The following is a 23,143-nucleotide window of genomic DNA, read 5'->3' as shown; positions in this document are numbered from 1 at the left end:
ATCTTGGGGAGACAAATTAGCATAGTAGAAAGAACTCTGGATTTAGACACAGGATTAAAGGATCATAGGCTTAGAGCTGGAACAGATTGTAGAGGTCATGGAGTCCACCCCCCTTATTTTAAAGATGAAGTAACAGAGTCCTGAGAAGTCAAGGGACTTGACTAGGGTTACACAACTAGTAAGTGTTTGAGGTGGTATTCAAACCCAGGTCCTCCTAAGTCCAAGTCCCCTGCTCTGTTCATTACATCATGCTGGCTCTGGAACTCTTAGTAGCCATGTGACTTTGGGGAAAGCCACTTAAGCTTCTGAAGCCTCAGTTTCCTCCTATCTCCCAGGTTTATGGCAAGGAAGTCCTTTCTATCTATCCCTAAATCCTATGTAAACACCAATGCAAATCCTAGGATTTAGATCTGGAAGGGGCCTTGGAGATCATCTGCTCTGAAGTCCTCATTCTGCAGACAAGAAAACTAAGACTCAGAACAGTGCAAGAAACATTTATTAAGCACCTGTGCTAGGCTCTGGGCTTTCAAATGTAGCCCTGTACTTGTGCCCCATAAAGAAAGAAAAAATAGTCCCTGCCCGCATGGAACTTATATGGTGGGGGTAGGTAGGGAGAACACAAAATGTATTCAAATATGCCAATGCTGGGTATATATAAAGAGAGAGAGAGAGAGAAACAGAGAAAGAGAAAGAGAGACATGAAGACAGAGAAAGAGACAAAGACAAAAAAGTGATAGAGAGAAAAAGAGAGACACAAAGAGAAAGGGAGACACAAAGAGAAAGAGACAGAGAGAGAAAAAGAGAGATCCAGAGAGACAAAGAGAAAGACTAAGAGAGAGAGAGACCAAGAGAGAGACAGAAAGAAACAGAGAAAAAGAAAGAGAGACATAAAGACAGACAGAGACAAAAAAGTGATAGAGAAAAAGAGAGACAAAGAGAAACACACCCACACACAGAGAAAGGGAGACATAAAGAGAGAGAAAGAGACAGAGAAAGAAAAAGAGAGATCCAGAGAGACAAAGAGAAAGACCGAGAGAGAGAGAAAGAGACAGAAAGAAACAAAGAGGAAGAGAGACATAAAGACAGAGACAAAAAAGTGATAGAGAGAGAAAGAGAGAGACAAAGAGAAAGACATACACACACACACACACACACACACACACACACACACACACACACAGAAATGGAGACAAAGAAAGAGATAGAGAGAGAAAAAGAGAGATTGAGAAAAACAAAGAGAAAGACCAAGAAAGAGAGAGGCTGAGAGAGACAGAGACAGGGAGAAAGAGAGAGAGAAGGAGGAGGAAATAGGGGAGAGTGGGAGAGAGAGGGAGGGAGTAAATACTAATAGCTGGAGGGATTGTATTGGAGATAGTATCTAAGTTGTGCCTTAAAGCAAGTTAAGGATTCTAAGAGCTGGAAGTGAAGAGGAAGGGTATTCTTGGCATAGGCCAAAATGCCTCTGCAAAGGCACATGCAGGAGAGGAGGTAGTGGAAGGTTGCATCCTGGGAAGAGCTACCAGACTAGTTTGACTAGAGAGCAAATGACAGGGAGTAATATAAACAAATTGGAAAGGTAAGTGGTAGTCATATTGTGGATATCTCTTCCCACCCCCCACCCCCATTCATGTTGACATTTTTTGATTTTATATCATCTTTATTTCCTTTTCTTATCTTCGTTTTCATTTTTTTCAAGTAACTAGCATTTTTATTAATCTATCCCTCTTAGTTTCCCTCTCCTCTCAGTCAGCAAATTAAAAAAAAGACAAGAAACAAATCCTTCAATATATATTTACCTAGTCTGACAAAACAAATTCCCACATTAGTCAAGTCTGAAAATGTATCTCTCTGTGTTTCATTACCTCTCTATCACGAGGTGTGTGTTTCACCTTCATTTTCACCATCACTCCTGGCTTCCTGGGACATTGGTGCTGATCTGACTAAAAAAACTCAGCCTGGTATCTGACTCCCAGATTCCCTTGGCTTACTCTCAAGACCTTTTGAAACTTTCAAAGTTGAAGGCTCTCCTCCCTTTACTAAATGCCATGAGTCAAAGGATCATCAAGATCCTGCAGAAGTAAAGGAAGCAAAAAAGCATCCCCATATGGTTAGCTGGTAAGAATCAGTTACCAAAAAGTCATGCACCTTCCAGCCTCTCCAAGGCACTTCCCTTACATGTCATCACTGCTCTCCCAGAAGCAGCTCCCTAGTATCCTCCACTTGGAGAATTAGTGGTCATGGACAGGACTCCCATTACACTAACCAACCCATCACCTGACTCTTATAGTTTATGCAATGTTTGTAGAGGACTTTAAATGCCAGCTAAGAATTTTGTATTTTATCCTAGAGACAATGGAGATCCACTGAAGATTTTTGAATAGGGGTATGACGTGGCCAGATCTTTGTTTTAATAACATCAATTTGGTAGCAGTGTGGAGAAATGCTTGTTATCTGGACCCCATGAAGCTGAATGGTCAACTAACCATTGCTTATCCATTTGTGTTTGTGTGTGCATATACACACATCTTATATATGTATATCTGTATGCTTTCATATACATGCATAGAGTTAAGTAACCTGTATGTGTATATGTATGTACAAACAGCATAAATACATGTGTACTGTATATATGCTGATATATATGTATGTATATGTGTGTGTGTACATATATGTATTTGGAGGGGCAGACACTTTGGAAGAGGCATGAAAGTAGACCCAGAATTAGATGGGAGTAGGAACGTGGGTTGGGTTATCTTTGGGAAAACGTAGTTTTTTTAATCACCATAATGGTCCCCTGAAATAAAGGCCCATCTTTTTTTGTGGCATTTTTATATTTTAAATTATTATTGATATTTACAATTTTTATGTCATTTTCTTCTCCAAATATATTCCTTCCTTATCTTCTATCAGGCTGCCATCTCTTATAATGAAAAAATAAAAGAGATCATTATGTGTTCTTAAGAGAAGAAAACAGTATAGCTACAGATTGTTATTAAAATACTACAGAACAGATCAAGTTGAATTAATGTTGCCTAACTGTGAGGCATGAAACATTACAGTCTGGAAGGAACTGAAGTTGCCATTAACCCAAAGGGCATTGGAAGAGTGTATGGTGAACAAGAACTGACTTCAATACAAAGAAAGAATGAGAAGAGAGAAGCAGTATCCGCAGTTAGTAAGGACTAACTGATGGACACTGTGCTCCCTCGTAAACTGTACTTTAGATGTCAAGACAAAGTAAGGAAGGCCCCAGGATATTGGGTGCTCCCTTAATGCCAATCGGATAAGGAGATCTGGATAAGATCCACATAGGACCAGCAGGAGTTCATGAGTTGTGATCTGCACCTTGTAGGGAACTACTGTATTTCACTGCATAATCATCACCATCACACAACTGTCGCACCCTGGTTTTGTTTTCAGTCCAAAATTGGTTTATAACCTTTCATTGCGAAATTATCAAATGTTGTAATTCTGTTCATCATGCCGCTTAAAAGGTAAACAGAGCAGCAATGTGTTCACCTGTGGCATATGGATACACATTTATACCTCTTGTGCAAACCTCGAACCTAGAATTCTCAGTGCATGTGCATTGTCAGTAGATTTCTGAAAGCCAACTTGTGTGGTTTGATTAGAGCCCTGCAGTACTGACGGTATTGTCCCTCAACCCAATGAAGAGCTGTAGGCACAAGGGGAGTGGGTGGGCAGGCAAAGCTGCCATGAGTAAGTCACGTGTCATGGTGAGATCTGCATCTTCCTGAACCACCTAAACTATACAGTTCATCTGCCAGCCATACGGCTTAGTAATAAATGATTTTTAAGTAATACCAGCACAATTTTTTTTAAAAAGCTTCACATGGTTGCACCCCACTTTTTGCAAAAAATATTGGCATAAAATCTGCAATGATTATGCAGTGAAATATGGCATCTACATCACTGAGTATTCCTAGAGAACTTTCGGTTTTTAAATTTTTTTATTATATTTTTTTCAATCAATGAAATCTACCTTCTCTCCCCTCCTACCTTTCCTTACCCCTGTTGCTTCCATTGAGAAAAAAAAGAAAAACAAAACCCCTGTTACAAACATGAATAATAGGCAAGTAAAACAACAAATCCCTGCTTTGGCCATGTCCAAAAAAATAATAATTTGCTTTGTTTTTGCTGCTTTTCTGAACCAAGTGTTTGTTACTGATGAGATCACAGCTCCATTTGAGGATCTCTGTGAGTGAATGTATGAATGAATAAAATGCTTGCCACGTACAAAGTATTGTGTTAAGTGGTAGAGAAGCAAATGGAGAAGCAAAACAATCCCTGCTCTCAAGGAGCACACATTCTAGTGGGGAAGACAACATATGCGGCAGGTTTCAGCTGCGTAGAAAAGTTTCATTGTCCTCAGGGTGCAGTGGCAGAACAGATGTTAATGCTTCCTCTTTCACGGCATTTCCACTAATAAAATCATATCAGTTTCTGATGTTGAACCATTTGACAGTGCCAAGAACTTTGGTGATAAGAACTTTCTTTTCTGGGTCTTTGGTATCTGTGGCTGTAGCACCTGCAGGAATAGTGGCCAGGCTGCATCTCCGTAGGGCTTGCTTCTCAGGATGATGTCTGAGGGTGCTTGCCATTCCAAAGGTTCTTGGGTTCACGATCTGGGGATGTTCCCATCAAGATCTGGAGGAAGATCGTATTCAAGGTAGTAGGGGATGGTTTCACTTGCCGGGTATATGCTGCTATTCATGTTTCTTTCTGAGGGCCCTTCTCTAGATGATGGCCATGAAGCTAGAAGCAGGACTGGCAGTCGGGTAGTGATACTGCCATTACCAGGGCTCTTGTGCCTTTTCATGGAAAATGAAATGAAGAAGGGAGAAACTGGAAGCAGAGAGACCAATTTGACTATTGTAGTACTACAGATGAGAGGTGATGAAGGCCTCAGAGTGGTGACTGGGTTAGTGGAGAGAATGGTATTTTATGAGATTAAAATTGGCAAGATTTGGCAACTGATTGGATATGGCGTTGCAACAGGATAAAGGGAGAAGGAAGAGCTAAGGTTGGTTTCAAGATTGCAAATATGGACCACTGGAAGGAGGGTAGAAAGAGGGAGTTTGGTGAAGGATAGATTTGGGGGACAATGTAATTAATTCTGTTGTGGCCATGTTGAAGTTGAGAAGCCTATAGAGCATCCATGTGGAGATACGCGGAAGGACGTTGGTAATACATTGATTTACCCAAGTTTACATATATATATATATATATATATATATATATATATATATAGTAAAAAGGAGAGCCAGGATTCCAGCCTAGACCTTCTGGTACCAAATCCAATGTTCTTTTCACTATTTAACTGGTCAATAGTGAACCTAGGATTGGAAGAATACAGTTATCCTTTCCACATTGCAACTTTCCCCATCTCGGTTTCAATATATCACAGATTTGCATAAGAAATTAGGTGGGAATTTTTTTTGGAGTTTTGCAGAAGCTGCAGACAACAGGCAAAGGCCAGCAGAGGACACAGAGCCTAGGACCAAATAAGCCTATAACTTTTTTTAAATTTATTTTTTTTATTTTTGGTTTACAACACTCAGTTCCACAAGTTTTTGAGTTCCAAAATTTCCCCCCCTCCCTCCCCTCCCCCCTTCCCCCCAAGACAGCATGTAATCCGATATAGGTTCTACATATACCTTCACATTAAACTTATTTACACAATAGTCAAGTTGTAAAGAGGAATTATAACCAATGGAATGAATTAAGAGAAAGAAGAAACAAAACCAAAAAAGAAGAAGAAGAAAAGAGAGCAAACAATTTGCCTCAATCTGCATTCAGACTCCATAATTCTTTCTCTGGATGTAGATAGCTTTTTCCATCATGAGTCTTTTGGAACTGTCTCTGAACCTTGTATTGCTGAGAAGAGCCAAGTCCATCATAGATACAAAGTTAGGCATCAAAGATACAATGTGTCTGTAATCATGTATAATGTTGGCCTGGTTCTGCTCCCCTCATTACGTATCAGATCACGTAAGTCTTTCCAGGTTATCATGAAGTCTGTCTGTTCCCCATTTCTTATAGCACAATAGTATTCCATTACATTCTTATACCACAACTTGTTTAGCCATTCCCCAACTGATGGGCATCCCCTTGATTTCCACTTCTCTGCCACCACAAAAAGAGCTGCTATAAATATTTTTGTACATACAGATCTCTTTCCCACTTCTATGATCTCTTTAGGATACAGCCCTAGAAGTGATATTGCTGGGTCAAAGGGTATGCACATTTTTACAGCTCTTTGGGCATAGTTTCAAATTGTTCTCCAGAATGGCTGGATCAGTTCACAACTCCACTAACAATGTAGCAGTGTTCCAATTTTCCCACATCCTCACCAGCATTTGTGATTTTCCTGGTTTGTCATGTTGGCCAATCCGACAGGAGAGATGCGGTTACCCTAAGCCTACAACTTAACCCAAATTTTACAGTATGGTAACCCCATAAAAGAAAAAGAAAAATTCAAACTTCTTCTCTGGTATGAAGGGAGAACCAAAAAGTTTTACGTGGATTTTTCAGATTGAGGAGGTGCTGTGCCCCTAACCCCTTGGGATGTGGAAGGGATAACTGTAAAGCAATGAATAAAGGCCAGAGCGCTCAGGAGTTCTCATCTCAAATTGGATTTGACTTGTTTTGAGAAGCAATGGAGTTCCTTGTAGCAAATGGAGAATCAGGTTGATCAGGAGCTAAGTACTGTAGGATACAGGTGGGAAAATATGGATTTAGCTCAGGAGACTTTGGAAAGTTTAAAACCATCTAGTCACCTGGGACCTTCCCCTGATATATTCTGAAACTGGATGTGATGATTGCTCTAGTGAATAAACCCTAGAAACTGTACTAATGTGACCTAGAGTCTGTGAATACATTGGGGTGAAAGGAAAAGGAAGCAGATGTTGGGAAAGGTAACTAGAAAATGTGATGGCAATAGCAGAAGGCTCGGTCAAGTCAATAAACATTTATTAAGCACCTCCTATGTGCCAGGCACTGTGCTAGGCATTGATAATTGAGAATCTGGTATAGAAGATCATAACATCCTAGCATGTCAAAGCTGGGAGGGACCTAAATATCTACCTACTTCAATACTCACATTTTCAAAGAAATACACAGAGGCCCAGAGAGGGGAAGGGATATGCTTAAGGTTAGAGAAACAGTGTCAGAACTGGAACTTTAACCTAGAGCTTCACATTTCAAACCTAGCTATCTTTCCACTGTAACATGCAGCCTCTCCCTGAGCCCTGGGTGCCAAGTAAGTTCAGGGGTCAGAAGGCTTGGAATTTTGAACTAAGCTTTAGGGATCAGGCAAGTTTACCAAGAGATGAAAGGTGGAAGGTCTGGAACCTGAAGGTGAAGGCCCTAGAATTGATCTGAGAAGGGAAACTGGTGTTCTGGAAGATGACTGAGTGGGTTAAACTTGAATCTCAGGGCAGGATCCTAGCATACCCTAAAGGGTGCATAAAGAAAGTGGGTCTCTTTTGCATACTTTAGGGAGACTTGATAATGAACCTCATCTGTAAGAATAGGCATGGGATAAGCATGCCTTTGTGACATCTTCCTGGTTGGGGGTTGCAATGATGGAATTATGGTTGAAGTGATTGCATGGGGAGGAGCAGCCATTTATTCATTAATTTACTCATTCTTTCATTCGTTTATTCAATAAGTATTTATCAAGTGCCTACTATATTCAAAGCACTATGCTTGGCCCTGGAGGTGGTGCAAAACTGAGATAACCATAGGTCACCGCACAAACGGAGACACCTTCAAAACAAAAATAATAATGGTGATTATAAGGTTGGACTTTGTCCTCCGTGTTTTAGAGGACCAATGACATCACGAGTTGATGTCTTGACTTGAGTTGGACTTAAGTGAGGCAAAGTTGCATAAATTCATTAGCCTCACTCTCCCTTCCAGTTATTGAAGTCCAGTGGCAGGACAAAAGTTAAAATGACTGGAGGTGGCCCAGAATGCAGTGCATGACCTTGGTGTTTTCAATGTCTGACCAAGCTCTAAGTACTCCACAGTGCCTTCACTTCAGTCGCCTTCATGGCCATTGGAACAAACTGTTCTCATCTGCCCATTCCATAGGGGGACATCTTTGAATGCTTGGGGTAAACATCCCCCTAACTCACTGATAGGTTTGTGACCCATTGGATTACTCTCAACCTGATTTAGCTGTCTACTGAGAAGGTTTTACTGGGGTGTAGCTGCTGCACATCCCACAGCTTCTTGGAGCCACAGGTGAGAGTTAGGTGACAGGTGGATACCAAAGGTGGATGAACGGCACTGAAAAAGGCTCAGCAAGCCTTTGCATCAGAGGTGCTAGGCCTCCCAGAACACCCCATACACCCAAATTATAAGAGAAGAACAGTGAGTAGAGCACCAGCCCTGAAGTCAGGAGGACCTGAGTTCAAATTCGACCTCAGATACTTGACACACTAGCTGTGTGACCTTGGGCAAGTCACTTAACTCCAATTGCCCTGCCTTCACCCCTCCAAAAAAAAAAAAAGAGAAGAGCATTAGAGAGGAGCAAGCCAAGTGCTATGCGGGTGTTCCTAGAGGGGGAAGGTGTTATGTTATGTCTCTTACCAACTTCTCATCTCAGAGTCTCTGCCTTTGCACAGGTGGTAGCCCAGTTCTGGAATGCATTCCTTCCTCACTTTCACCTAATAGAACCTTTAACTCCCTTAAAGCAAGGTTCAAGTGCCGCCTCCTACACGAGGCTTTTTCTTCTTTCAAAAATATAATCTTATTTGATGCTCATAACAACCATTATTCCCATTTTCCAGATGACAAAACTGAGGTAAACAGAGATTAAAGTGACTTGCCCAGGATGACAAAGCTAGTTAAGTCTCTGAGCCTTATTTGAACTCAGACCTTCCAGATGCCAGACCTAGTGCTTTGTGTGCTGCACCACCAGCTGCCATGAGGCTTTTTCCATCCCCTGCCACATTTTTAAGCATTTATTTTCTTTTGAAATTACTTTGTATTTACTTATTTGTGTATATATTCTATCACTTCAGTAGGATATAAACTCCTCTAGGAGAGGGCCTGTTTTGTCTTTGTATCTCCAAGACACAAAGGCAGCGCCCTGAAATGTGTGAGGTCCCCTGCAGCCCAGGGCCCAAACCTGGCTCTCACAGATACAGTTGAATCCTGAGGGTCTCTATGGCTCAGAAACCCTCCAAATATATTCAGGATTTAACTTGTGTCTAGGTTTCCCCAAATGTGAATAATAAGGTCCCAGTCTCCAGCAGAAACACACAGGACTGTACAAGGAAATTGGATATGGGATGGCCTTTATTTCACCCAACAGAAAATGCAGAAAATTCAAAATCAATCAATAAACATTTATTAGTCACCTACTATGTGACAGTCACTGTACTTTGTAAGGATACAAAAAGAGGCAAAAAACAGTCCTTGACATCAAGGTGCTTAAAAATCTAATGGGAGAGACAACAAAAAAGTAAATATGTACAAATAAATACAGAATAAATAGGAAATTTGTAAATAGGAAAAGAGAAGGAAGGTGCTAGGGTTAAGAGGGGTTGGGAAAGGCTCCTTACAGAGGATAGGATGTTAGTTGGGACTTAGAGTAAGCCAGGGAAACGTGTAGGTGCAGATGGGGAGAGGGAACATTCCAGGCATGGGAGAACAACCAGAGAAAAAGCTTGGAGCCAAGAGATAGATTATATTGTCTGTGGAACAACCAGGAGGCCAGTGTCATTAGACTGCTGACTAAAGTGTAAGACTGGAAAGGTAGGAGGGAGCTAGGTTATAAAGGGCTTTGAATATCAAAAAGAGGATTTTGTATTTGATTGTGAAGGCAATAGGGAGCCAAGAGAGTTATTGAGTAGGGAAGGGGGGGATGACATGGTTGGACCTGTGCTTTAGGAAAATCAATTTGTTGGCTTATTGGAGAATGGACTGGAGTGGGGAGAGATTTGTAGCAGCCAGACCAGACCCACCAGCAGGCTTTCACAAGACTCATATGAGAAACAAAACACATAAGGCCCATCAGCTCCTTCTAGAAGGGAATTGAACCTGGGGGTAGTATAAGGGCAAGCCTTTGACATTATAGTGGGTCTTCTCTCACAGTTCCTCTGAAAACTTGTATTGCCACCTTGTCATTTAACTCCCCCTAGAAGGTAAGCATACTTTGGGGGTTTCTAAACAAGCAATCTCCTTCCCACTGGACCTATACTATACAAGTAACTCAATAGCTTTGCTTAAAAGAGGCTCAGTAGGAATTGTGTGGACCATCCTATTCTATCTACAAGGAGTAAGCTCCACCAGGAAATTCCCCTTTTTTCTCTATAAGATCCATTTGCTGAACTCTCAAACTTGGAAACTTTCCAATTTTGAATAATGCATGAGGCAACCCCTAAAGCTGGCACTCTCTAGGAAATCTCCTTTTTTTGGTTAGAAGGCTAGATTCTAGAAACATGTTGCCCTGGAATTCAAAATTCCCCGCTCTCTACACAGGAGGTTAGTCTTCTGGAGCACTGTTCATGAATTACCCTCTCAGACCACATGCAAGTTCATGGCCATTTCTACCACGGCAAGCTACCATTGACTTTTCCTGGGGAGAGGAAATTGTGCATGGGCACAGTTCCATAGCTCTCTTCCACAGACAAATGTGTACTCCAATCTGTCCTCGGAAGGAGAAAACAAGTCCAACAGAGAGAGAAAAATTTTGAGCTGTTCTCACCATGGAGGGGGACTATGAGTCCTCTGATAAGTCCCTCTGAATTCCAATCATCCCATCATCAGCAGTTCCTTGTATTTTTGGAACAGGTGCCATTGGGTACGCCCTCATTTCATGGGGAAGGTCCCCTTGAATGCATCCAAAGAAAGCCTATACCCTTGCAATCTCATCAGGTGGATTGAGGGAATTCCTAAAATTGTTCGGGGGACTCTCTGATCCAATTGCCTCTACTGAATGGAAGTTCAGGTGGGCAAGTGCTTTTTCTGACACGACTGAAGTCTAACACTGAGCTAAGTTAGACAAACCTGAAGGGGTGGGGCAGAAGCCAGGAGGGAGGAAGGGGGTATAAGCTCTAGAAAGAAAGAAATCTTTGGGGCATCTCTTCTGGTTAGAGATGACATCCTGGCTTTATGGACACCAGACTTGAATGCCATACAGAGTTCAAACTGAAACTATCTTAAGTCTTCTAAGACTAAATTATTTTGGAGCAAGTAGGTGGTATGGTGGATTGAATACTGGCCTTGGAGTCAGGAGGACCTGTGTGACCCTGGGCAGGTCATTTAACCCAGATTGAAAAAAAAAGGACTAAATTGGTTTCCTCCTTTGTAAGATGGGGACTCAGCCTCAGAATAGCTCACATTTATTTGGCTTATATAATAAGATTTACAAAAGGCTTTACGTATAGTATCTTATTTGATCCTCACAATGGCCTGGTAAGGGAGGGATGGTAAGTATTATTAGCCCCATTTTGCAGATGAGAAAACTGAGGTCTGGAAGGAGCAAACAACCTGTTCAGGGTCACACAACCGGTAACAGCTAGTGACAACTAATGAGTTAAGTTAGGGAGCTGACCAAGGCTCCCTGAATTCTAGAATTGTCTTATATTTGAAAACTGCTTTTTGTGTCATCATTTTGTATATGTTTGTAAACTTATTTCTTCTCTTACAAGACAGGGTCAGGGTTTGAGGGATGAAGGGGAGAATGGACCACGGATATAGTGCCCATGCTCTGTTGTAATGTCAATCACAGCAGCACACCTGAGGACAGCTGCTGTGAATAACTTCAAGGGTCTAATTGCATAGTATAATGAACTCTCTATTCAGAACTAAACATTGTTCAATAAATTTTATATAAAAATTTTAATATACTTATGTATAAAAATTTTATATATAAAAATTATATATATAAAAATTATATACGTAACCTCATAACACTCAATGTCATATGGCACATAGTATATATCACTGCATTCAGTAGCATTCCCCAAAATACTTGTTTACGCAATAACAGGGTCCCAGGCTAGGGTCTTCCCTAGCACAACACATTATGCAGCACATATCATTGCATCCCCAAAATCAGGGAGTCTCAGGCCAGGGTCTTCCCTAGCACAACACATCCTTAGGGGGGAAGCAGGAAATACCACACCATCCGCCCCTAGGTCACAGCAAGAACAATCTCCTTAATCAATACCAAGTGTCCAAGTAAAGTCCTCTTTCATCTTAACCCGAGGTTGACTTTCAAGTCCCATGGCTCTTACTCTGTGGGCTGACCGCTCCCGGCTCTCACCTGGATTCACACTATGCAGCTCTCTACTCCTGTTCTATGTCTCAGCTCACAGGAACTGTTCCACTCCAAGTTCTCCCTGCTCCTGCCTGACAGCAGGCTCCAAGGACTCCTGCCCACAGCTTCTGTCTCTGGGAAAACAAAGCTTAACAAGGCAACAGCAATACTGACACACACCACTAGCACCATCATCTCAATTCACCTCCGAAGTCCAGAGGCTCTGTGATAACAGCTCACTTCACTTTAACAGCTCTTAAAAGGGGCTTAAGCTAAGCCTCTTTCCCATGGGCAGGTTTCTGCCCTACAGCTCTATAGGCTTTCAAAGTTCAGAGGCTCCTTCAGCAAGTGTCTGCCATCAGAGAGATCTCCTCTCCACGTTCTTTTCTTCTCAACAGGGGTTCTCTTTATATACAGTTCTACTCAGCATCTGATTGGCTAGAGTCCACATGTCCACATCTGATTGGTTAGAGCCCATTTGCACATGTTTGATTGGCTCAGGAAGAGGCATGTAAGACTAAGGCTGTGAAACTGAATAACACACACAGAAAAACAGCAAAAAATCCCATTTTGCTTGCCATTACATCTGCAAGTACAGTAAAAAATGACAACACTGTTTTGACCTTGTAACTCACTGCTCAAGAAGATTCAGGGGTTCCCTACTGTCTCTGGGATAAAAATAGAGCGTGTCCCAAAAGTCTTAGTGCAGTTCTAAGCTATCATGGCGCCCTAAACTATGTCCCGTTTGCATTTAATGCCTTTCATAATCTGACTCTAAATTAACTTTCCAGAATTTCCTATTACCTCCCTCCACATTCTACTTTCTTGCCAACCTGGGCCTACTCGCTATTCCCCGTACAGGACATTCCTTTTCTAGGCTCTGTTTGCACAGGCTGTGGTATTTTTGTGGAATGTCCTCCCTCCTCATGTCCAAGGCTCAGCTCAAGTGCCACCTCCTACATGGGACCGATCCTGTAATTGTGTTTCCAATCCCTAGAAATTACTTTGCATTTACTCTGTATATAGTTTGTATTTACTTATCTGTGTACATGTTGTTTCCTCTGCTCAGTAAAATGTAAACTCCTTGAGAGCAGGGACTATTTCCAGGGAGGTTTTGGTTTCTTTGTTTTATAATCCTAATGCCTAACATAGTTTTTGGCATACAGGAGGTGCTTAATAAATGCTTGCTGACTTGAGCCAAAAGAAATTGAACTGAGCTATGTTGAGCAACTGAGCATTGTTTCACTCAATGAACTAAGGGGGACAATCTCTCCCCGGGGTTGGCAGCATGGATGAAATCTAAGTCCCAAGATTCTACGATTCTTCAGAGCCATGCACACAGGAGATACCTAATAAATGTTTTACTGGATTGAATTCTTTTTAAATCTTATTTTAAATTTATGAAATAAAACAAGCATTTCCATAACATAGTACAATAAAAAGGTGATTGCATATAAAACGGTAAATCTATTATATAAAACTTGCTATTCCTTTCAAATACACAAAATTGTCATGTACATTTTTTCCTTTCCTCTCCCCTCTGCCCTAGTGATGACCACCATTAGACACAAATAGGTCTATATATGTAAAATTATTCTACACACAGTCCTATGTACCAGTTCTTTCTCTAGATGAAGATAGCTTCTTTCTCCATATGTCCTTTGGGTATTTATAATAAACAAAATAATTTATTCGCTCAAAGTCATTCTTAAAGTAATATTGTCGTTACTATATACAGCGTTCTCTTGGTTCTGCTCATTTAGCTCGTCATTACTTTGTGGAAGTCTTTCCATATTTTTCTAAAATCACTGACCTCATCATTTCTCATAGCAGAACAATATTCCATCATGAACGTATACTGCAATTTTTTCAGCCATTCCCCAACTGATGGGCATCCCTACAATTTCCAGTTCTTTGCCACCACAAAGAGAGCTGCTATAAACACTCTAGAACATAGAGATTCTTTTCCTTTTTCCCTAAGCATTTTTGGAAACAGACCAAGTAGTGGTATTGCTGGATTGAATTCTAAGGGTCTCTGGTGTGGAAGTTTTAAGTGGCATTTTTAAGTCCTGCTATAGATGAAGGACTGATGAATTTATTCAAGGATTTCCCTTGGAAGGGGATGAAGTAGTTGGAGCTCACTTATCTCTTTATGGGGCTGGCCTTACCATTAGTATGACAGTGCCTAAAGGAAAGGATGTGAGGGGGGTGGGGAAGGCCTCGCCATTGGAAAACTTCTCTGTGATGACTGTCAAAGCACCTGAAGTTCACCACCATTGCCTCAATTCAGCAAGCGCTCACTAAGCCCCTCTATGGGAAAGGCACTGCTTTCCCATAATCCTGCTGGGGATACAACAATCCCTGCCCTCAAGTAGATAACATTCTATCACAATTAATACAATCAACAAATACTTACTAAGTCCTACAATGTGAGAGGTACTCTGCTAGTTGTTGGGGATGCCCAGAACAAAACAATAGTCAATAACAGGGCTTGCCCTGAAGGAGCTTACATTCTACTGGAAACTACAACCTGTAAATGGGTAAGTAAATACAAAAGAGTGTGAAGAGGGAGAGGACACTAACACCTAGGGAGATCCAAAAAGGCTTCTTAAAGGAAGAGGCCTCAGACTCTAACTAGCTGTGTGACCTTGGGCAAGTCACTTCACCCTGTTTGCCTCAGTTTCCTCATCTGTCAAATCAGCTGGAGAAGGAAATGGCAAACCACTCCAGTATCTTTGCCAAGAAAACTCCAAATGAGGTCATGAAGAGTTAAACAACAAATAACAAAAAGGAGGAGGTGGTGTATTCAGCATTGCCCTCTCCTTCTTCTGCCTTTACCCCTCTGGGAGGGGGCCCACTATCAGATCTGACCAGTCAGAGAAAGTGAGGGGATTAGGTATTGTCCAGCGGATAGAGGCAGCAGGTGGGCCATGGGATTTGAGGAGGGAGATAACAGAGAGGTATGACTGAGAGAGGCAGCTCCTTCAGGCATCCTTCCCCTTGCCTGCTCTAGACAGGTGGCTCAATATGCCCAATGTCCATTCCTAGCTTCTGTTTCCAGGAAAGAAGGCCACAGGGACTGTGGAAATACCATTGGATTTGGAGTCAGAGGGACTGGGTTCCAAGACCAGTTCTGGTCTTTTTGTGAGCTTGAATAGGTCTCTCTGGGTCTCAGTTTCTTCCTCCATAAAACAGGGACTGTAACCTCCTCTACCTTACCAGGTCATTGATAGTCTTAAAAGAGAAGGTAATATATAAAAATATGTTGTGGAAAGTGCTAGATTTGCAACTAGTGTGACTTTGGGTAGGTCCATGCCCTTCTCCGAATCCTATGACTGTGACTGATTTCTGGTGTTTGATTGTGGGACTTCACCCAAGTACAGCTACTGAATTACAAACACATTTTATTTTGTTTATTTGTTTCTGTGGGGGCTTGGGGTAATTAAAAAAATTGTCAGAATTCAAGATGTTCACAAATTCCCTTCTGGATCCTAGAGACAGAGTTTTCCCAAGCTCTGCCCCACCCCCCCACGGTCAAGGTCTTGACTCTGCCCTGCCCTTGTTGTGGGGCTGTGGGGAGCTGTTGCCTGATTGTTTACTCAGGAAGGCTGATAGTCACAGATCCAGAGCAAAGTGTAAATCAGGTTTGGGCCTCAAATATCAGGGTCCAGCTGGGAGGGGTGGCCAGATGTTGTAAGGTCTGATTCTAGACAACTCAAGTCAGAGTGAGAGAAATAAGAAGGGAATGAGTAAAGTTGCCAATTTTATTCCAAAAGATGCATGCTAGTCCCTGAAGACCACTTTGGGCTTAGAATGGGTATATGGTGTAAGATACCAGTCTAAGTGCAATTTGTGCCAAAACTACTTGTGAGTGTTCCCAGCAGTTCTTATTAAATAGGAATTCATACCCCCTTCCATTCACCCCAACCCCCACCCCATTGCTGTGTTTAGCATATTCAGGCCAAGCAAAGGGAGTGTGTCAATCCTAGCAGTGAAATGGAAATATTGACCAGGAAACTAGGGTTTTAGTCCTGACTTTGTCACTGAATCACTATGTGGCCTTGGACACATCACTCACTGCCCCCTCTGAGTTTCCCCATTTGCAAAATAATGGGTTTGAATTAAGAATCCTTTTCAACTCCAATATTTTATATTATAATGACCTACTCAGTTCTGTGATTTTTTAGTCTTAGGGCCCTTCTAGCTCTAAGAGTCTATGGTCTAAGGTCCATGTCTGATCGTCTATGAGTCTATGGAGGATTCTGGTCTATTAGGGTATTTTGAGGGGCACCTGACCCCTATCCCTATCCTTACTACCCGTTTGAAAGAATTTCACCCATCTGCTTGCCATAGTGCCTGAAACTGTACGATTAAGGCTTGCTTCTTTCTTTCATTCATTCAGCAAACATTAACTGAGGCTTTTAGTCTTTCTCCCACCACCCCTTGTGTGCCTATGCCTGTATTCTACTTACTGGGGATCAGGAAGAAGGGCAGAACCTGGCTCTATTCTTGGGGAGCACACAGTGGGTGCAGGAAGCAGAGAAGGATAAGAGCTGCCCTCAGGTAACATACAATTTAGAAGGAAGGATAGGACCTGTATATGATAACTTCAAACCAAGGCTGAATGTGAGTAGGGCCATAATAAAAAGATAACTTATGTTTTTATAGTGCTTTAGAGTTTACAAAGCATTTCCTCAGCACACACTTGTGAAATTGGTTGTGCCAGCATTGTCATGCCCATTTTATTGTTGTTTGACCTTCATTGTGAGATTTTATAGATAAGGACACTGACATCCAGAGGTGAAGGGGTTTCCCCCAAAGCTGTAAGTGGTGCTTTCTTTCTTATAAGAATGCTACAATCATTGAACTCTAAGGCTTTAGAGGAGGGTGACACTACTTCTGGTTGGAAGCATCAGGAAAAACTTCCTGGAGGAGGTGTCATTTGCGGTAGGGGTGGAAGATTGGTAGAAAACCCTAAAATTAAGGAACCATTGTTTATTGGGAGGATCCTGTAAATCAGTAGGTAGCTAGGTCTCCATTTAAAACAATTCAGTTCATACTCCACCTTTCAAGAACATACACATTCAACAAACATGTATTTTGTGCCTACTGTGTACAATAAACAAGGCATCTATTAAGGACCTACTGTGTATCAAGTGCTGTGCTATGTGCCAGAGACATAAAGGAGAAAAAGCAACAGTCTTTACTCTACAGGAATTTTCATTCTATTGGGAAAACAACATGTGCCCATTTAAGTAAATACAAAATAGCAGCTGGGGTTATAGGAAAAGTCTCATGTAGGAGATGCCACATGACCTGAACTTCAAAAGAAGCTGAGGATTGTGAGAAGTAAGGTGGGGCTGCATTCCAAGGATGGAATAATAAAAATAATAATAAAAAAACAATATTTATACAGTGCTTGGGCAGCTAGATGGCCCAGTGGATAGAGTGCTGGACCTGAAGTCAGGAAGACTCCTCTTCCTGAGGTCAAATCTGGCTTTAGACATTTACTAGCTGTGTGACCAGCCCTGGGGCAAGTCACTTCACACTGTTTGCCTCAGTTTCCTCATCTGTAAAATAAGCTGGAGAAAGAAATAGTAAACCATTTTAGTGTCTTTGTCAAGAAAACCCCAAACGAGGTCATGAAGAGTTGGACTTGAGTGAAATTACTGAACCCCACATAGTGCTTACTATATGCCAGGCACGGTGGTAAAGTGATTTACATTTATCATCTCATTTGATCCTCAAAACAACCCTGGGAGGCAGATGCTGTTATTATATCCAATTTGTGGATGAAGGAACTGAGTCAAATAGAGGTGAAGTGACTCGCCCAGGGTCACACAGTTAGTAAGTGTCTGATTCAAATTCAAGTCCTCCTGACTTCAGGCCCAGCAGTCTATCCACTGCAATGCTATGATTTGGTCAAGGGAGATGGGAAATAAAATGTTGTGCACCAGGGATAGTAATAGTAAGCCTGTCTGGCTGTTTCAGTCTTCTGTGTATGCACCCTCTCTGCTAAGAACCTGGCTTTTGCCACTCCTCAAGAGCTATTTCTCCAGACATTTTCACCCACTGTCTCTTCCTTCACCTGTGTCACACATGAAGAGGTGGCCCCTTCTCCCTTTCCAGCCCCTTCTTTTTTCTCCAGCAGATTTACTGCTTTATCATCCACTCTTCTCTATCTAATCTCCAATCTTTCTCTGTCTACTGACAGCTTTCCTAAAGCCTACAAACACACCTATCTCTCTCCTATCCTCAAAAGTCTCTCATTTCATCCATCCCTCCCCATTAGTAATCATTCTCTCTCTCTGCCCCTTCCCTGGCTAACCTCTTTGAGAAGGTTCTCTACAATTGATGCCTTCACTTCCTTTCCTCTCTCTTTCTTCTTCTTTTCTTAAGATGTCATGATTATTTAAATAGTTGCCAAAACAACCCCCCAAAAAGCAAAATCAAACAAGTTTATGAACCTCAGGTTAAGAAACACTGCTTGAGAGGCATTTTATTTTCATTACATTCCTCTCCTAGTGAGGAGACAGGAGCCATGTATCATCTGACCTTTCTGTTTCTTCTCCCATTTGTTGTACAGTCCTCAATATTTATTTCCTTAAAAATTATTTATTAGAATCCATTTTTTAAAAACTGAGTTCCCAATTCTCTCCCCCCACCCATTAAGAAGGCAAGAAATGTGATATCAATTATACATGTTTCACTCATCTTCACTCTCTGCAGTCTGGCTTCTAATCTCATCATTCAACCAAAATGCCTTTCTCCAAAGTTACCAATGCTCTCTTAATTGACAAATGTAACAATCTTCATCCTTCATGACTTCCCTGATGCCTTATGACACTCTTTCACCTCTTCTGGATATTCTCCTCTCTCTAGGTTTTCATGACAAGGCTCTTTCCTGGTTCTCCTCCCACCTGCCTGGTCCTTGTCAGATTTTTCATAGCTTCTGATTAGTTGCACTCAGTTGGAAATTATCATGAATTGTTTTGTGTTTCATGGATGAGCCTCTTCTCCACCCTTAGACTGTGAGTTCTCTTGAAGGCAGGGTCTGCCTGGGATCACTCCTTTTTTGTCTCCCCCATATACCTGAATTGAACATAGTACCAGTGTCCAGGGGCTTAGGTCACATTCTTCACTCCTCTTATCTAAGGTGAAAGGGCAGAAGACAGAAAGGATCAGTCCAGGGCCCACTGCCTTGCTCCTGAGTCTTCTCTCCCTTCTCTCCCCTTGCCTAAACCTTAGATTCAGTCACAGGCTTCAACTTAGTCTAATGGCTCAGGGGATCACCAGCTTCAGAAGCCCTTGGCTCTATTAGGCGGCCAGATAAGTTCCCTCCCAGTCTTTTTTTCTGGAAGGTCTTGCTTATAATGGAGGTTCTTACTCTGGCTAGGCTGGGCCATTCTCCCTATTTGGCAGAGCCAGGCAACCAAAGTCGAGCAGGGACTTTCTTAGAATGGTTTATTGAGACCTGTATGTTTGTCACTTTTATCTTCACTCTCATCTACCTGGAAGTGCCATGAATCAGAAGCAGGGAATTCTGCTTTTCCCAGATTTTTGCCAAAACATTCTTGTCTTGGTATGGGTGGGCGAACTGCAAAATTATTCTCCCTCCTCTGGGGGAGAAATGGTTTTCAAATTCTAGCTTTGTAACTTATCTACTTGACCCTGGGCAGGTCACTTAACCACTGGGCCTCAGTTTCTCCATCTGCAAAATGGGGCTAATAATAGCAATCTCTCCTGCGCCTGTTGTGAGGATCAAAAGCTTCTGGCCCGTGCGTGGCCCGTAGAAAGTGCTATATAAGTATCAGCTATTTTATTACTTGTAAAAAGAGGGGGCTACGCTATAGGACTAGTAAGTTCCTTTTCAGTTCTAAATCCAAATCTGAAACAAATTTGGAGCTAGAAGTTGAAGATGGAAAAGCAGGGTAGAAGGTAGTAGAGTAGGCAAGAGGAGGAAGGCGTGGGCTTTACTCCCAGTGTAATCTTTAGACTCAGTTTCCTTATTTGTAAAATGAGGGGGTTGGGCTGGATAATGGTCAAGGTCACAGTCTGTTCCTAAGACCCCATAAGAGGTGGAGGAAGAGTAAGGAGAAGAGGGGAGAGAAGAGGAAGGGAGAAGAAGAGAGGGAGGAGGAAGGAAGAAGAGGATGAGAAAGAGAAGGGAGACGAGAAGGAGGAGGAGAAAGGGAAGGGGGAGGAGGGAAAAGAGGAAGAAGGAGGCGGGGAGGAGCCGGGCGGATGTAGGCTGCATAGTTGGGGGAGGGCGGGGAAATGGGAGGGCGGGCGAACTAGCCGGGGTGGTGTGTCTGTGTGTTTGTGAGTGTGTGTGAGAGTGTGTGTGTGAGAGTGTGTGTGTGAGTGTTTGTGTGTGTGTGCGCGCGCGTGTGTGCGTGTGTGGGGCAGTGTGGGTCCGGGTCGCCGGGAGGAGGAGGAGCCGGACGCGCTGGAGGGATCCGGAGGCCCAGCGCCCGGAGTCGCGCCCCCCCCTCGCCCGCCGGGGCCGCGGTAGCCCCAGCCCAGAGCGCTGCAGGCGGCCGGGGGGTGGCTCTCCGGGCCGCCCCTCCCCGGCCGGACCCTGCGCCCCCAGCGCGGCCCAGCCCCCGCCCGGCCCCGGATCCGGCGGGAGGAGGAGGAGGAGGAGAAGGAGGGGGGAGGAGGAGGACAGGCTAGCCGGACTCCGCAGCTGTAACAGCGGCTGCCACAGCTGGATCCCCGGCCCGGCCAATCCCGGCTGCGGCGGCGGCGGCGGCAGCGTCCGGGGCCCGGGAGGGAGGGAGGAGGGAGGGGAGGCGCCGCGCCCCCCGCCCCCAGCCCCCCCGCCCCGGAGCGGACTGGCATGCAGAGCGGGAGGCGGCCCCGGCCCGGCTAGGCCCGCGCCCCGCCAGCGGCAGAGACCCCCCCCTGCACCCGGGGCCTGGCCAGGCCCGGCTCTCCGCAGGTAAGCCCGCATCCCGGCCGCGCCGGCGGCCTCCGGGGTCGGGAAGCCTTTCCTCCCGCGCCCTGGGGCCGGGCGAGGCGGGGGGGCGCACGGCGCGGGGGCGGGGGGCCGGCCTGGTGCGCCCGGGCGCAGGACCTGCGGCACCGCGCGGCGAGGGCGCGGGCGCTTTGTTCCACGGGGTTGCGCCCCGGGACGTGGCTTTTTGTGTTTCCTTTTGTGCAAAAAAAAAAAAAAAGGAAGCGGGGCCGGGCTGGCTGCCCTCCCGCCTCTGCCCGCCTCTCCTCCCCGACCTTCTCTCCTCTCCCCGCCGCCGCCGTATCCTGCGATTAGCGAACAGGAAGCTGTTGGCCGCCCCAAGCCAGCCGGGCCCCGGAGCCCAGACCTGCGAGCGCGAGGCTCCTGCCGCCCTCGGCCGGGCTGGCGGGGGGCGTGGCGGGGCGCGCCGGGGCCGGGGGCCGGGAGCGAGCCGGGGCCGGCCGGCGTGCCAGCCGCAGGAGGAAGGGACCCGGGCGCACACCCATTGAGACGCCCACCTGGAGAGGCGTGGGCTTCCCGGGGAGCTGGGCCAGCCTGCCTGGACTTTGGGGAGATTTGCTCCACGAAATCCCCAGGCCCGGCCGGTCAGTGGCTCTTGTTTCTGTGCCGAATGATTCCAGGCATCAGATTTTGCTGGACAGCCCTGGGTGCTGGTCCCATCTCCGGTGTCTCTTCTGTGTGACCTTGGGCAAATCGATTCACTTGTCTAAGTCTGTAAAATTCAATTCTGCAAATGTTAAGTGCCTGTTGTGGGCAGGTTGGCACTCTGAATACAAAGATAGAAGCCTGGCATGCCCTTCTCTCAGGAAGCTTACAGTCTAGCAGAGGGATAGGATGTGATAGGGCTTTTCAGTCTAACAGCAGAAATTGGAAGAGGGAGAGAGGACTTACAGCTGAGGGGTGGAGAACAGCTTCATGGAGGGGACCATAAACAGCTGGAATTGTTAACTGCAGAGGTGAGAATCTACCCTGGGGTGGGTAGATTGGGCCTGGACTTCGGAGGCCCGTGACTGGCCGGATCTTTATTTACTAAGCTGTGGGGAGATGAGGATTCACTGCCTTGCCTCCTATGGTGAGGATTTAATGAGAGAATGGAAGGGAAAGTGCTTTGGAAGCCGTAAAGCGTCTTATACCTGTGAGGGATGATTATTTTTGTTGTTAATGTATTCACCCCCAGTATGACCTTTCTCCGCCTCAGTTTACTCATCTATCAGCTGGGGGTAAATGGAATCCATTATTATTATTATTATTTGGGGTGCGGGTATAGGCTGGAAAGAGTCCTTGTCGAGGAATTAAGAAACTTGTTTTCAGCCCAGCTGGTGCCTGGTGCAGGTCACATCCCTCTGTGCCATTTTCACTAGCTCTAAAAGGAGGATCATCCTTTAGGTTGTGAGAGCCATTGGTTGAAGTGTTTTGGATGAAGGACTGACAAGACCTGGGTTCAAATCCTGCCTCTTGACACATGCTTATTGTGTGATTGCAAAGCTTAACTTCTTACTGCCTCAGGCAACTATAAGTTAAACTATGTTACCAAAGAGTTGCCAGGTTGCACACTGATGAGAGGGTTGGTTGTGTGTGGGTGTGTGTATTTGGGAAAGACGTGAATAACTTGGTGGTTCTTAAGGCTCCTATCTTTCTGAACTCTTTGTTTTGCCGTACCAGCTGTTCTCAGACTGTAAGCTACATGAGGGATTCATTTAAGTTCATATCTCAGCACAGACCATAGGGTTCTCTCCACATAGCAGGTTTTTAATGCTTGTTGTTTGATTTTGAATTTTATAAAGCCTCTAGTCTTTTGAGGGGAACTTTGGGGTCTTCACAGCCCCAGGGAAGAGTTTGGAGATTCTTCCATTCTGGTGGTTTCT

General features: G+C 44.1%; 1 protein-coding gene across 1 annotated transcript in view; it reads left to right on the top strand.

Moving 5' to 3' along the window:
• The first annotated feature begins 21,134 nt into the window (after nucleotides 1-21,134).
• The window catches only part of AKT1 (AKT serine/threonine kinase 1), a 135,197-nt gene continuing 133,188 nt past the window's right edge, over nucleotides 21,135-23,143 (top strand). The window contains exon 1 of the mRNA XM_036750850.1: nucleotides 21,135-21,242. The gene's annotated coding sequence lies outside the window, so the exon portion shown is untranslated. The remainder of the gene's footprint in view (nucleotides 21,243-23,143) is intronic.

Source organism: Trichosurus vulpecula, chromosome 3, assembly GCF_011100635.1.
Source record: "Trichosurus vulpecula isolate mTriVul1 chromosome 3, mTriVul1.pri, whole genome shotgun sequence".
Lineage (NCBI taxonomy): Eukaryota > Metazoa > Chordata > Mammalia > Diprotodontia > Phalangeridae > Trichosurus > Trichosurus vulpecula.
The sequence above is the reverse complement of the archived record's forward strand: the minus strand, read 5'-3'. Positions and strand labels throughout refer to the sequence as shown.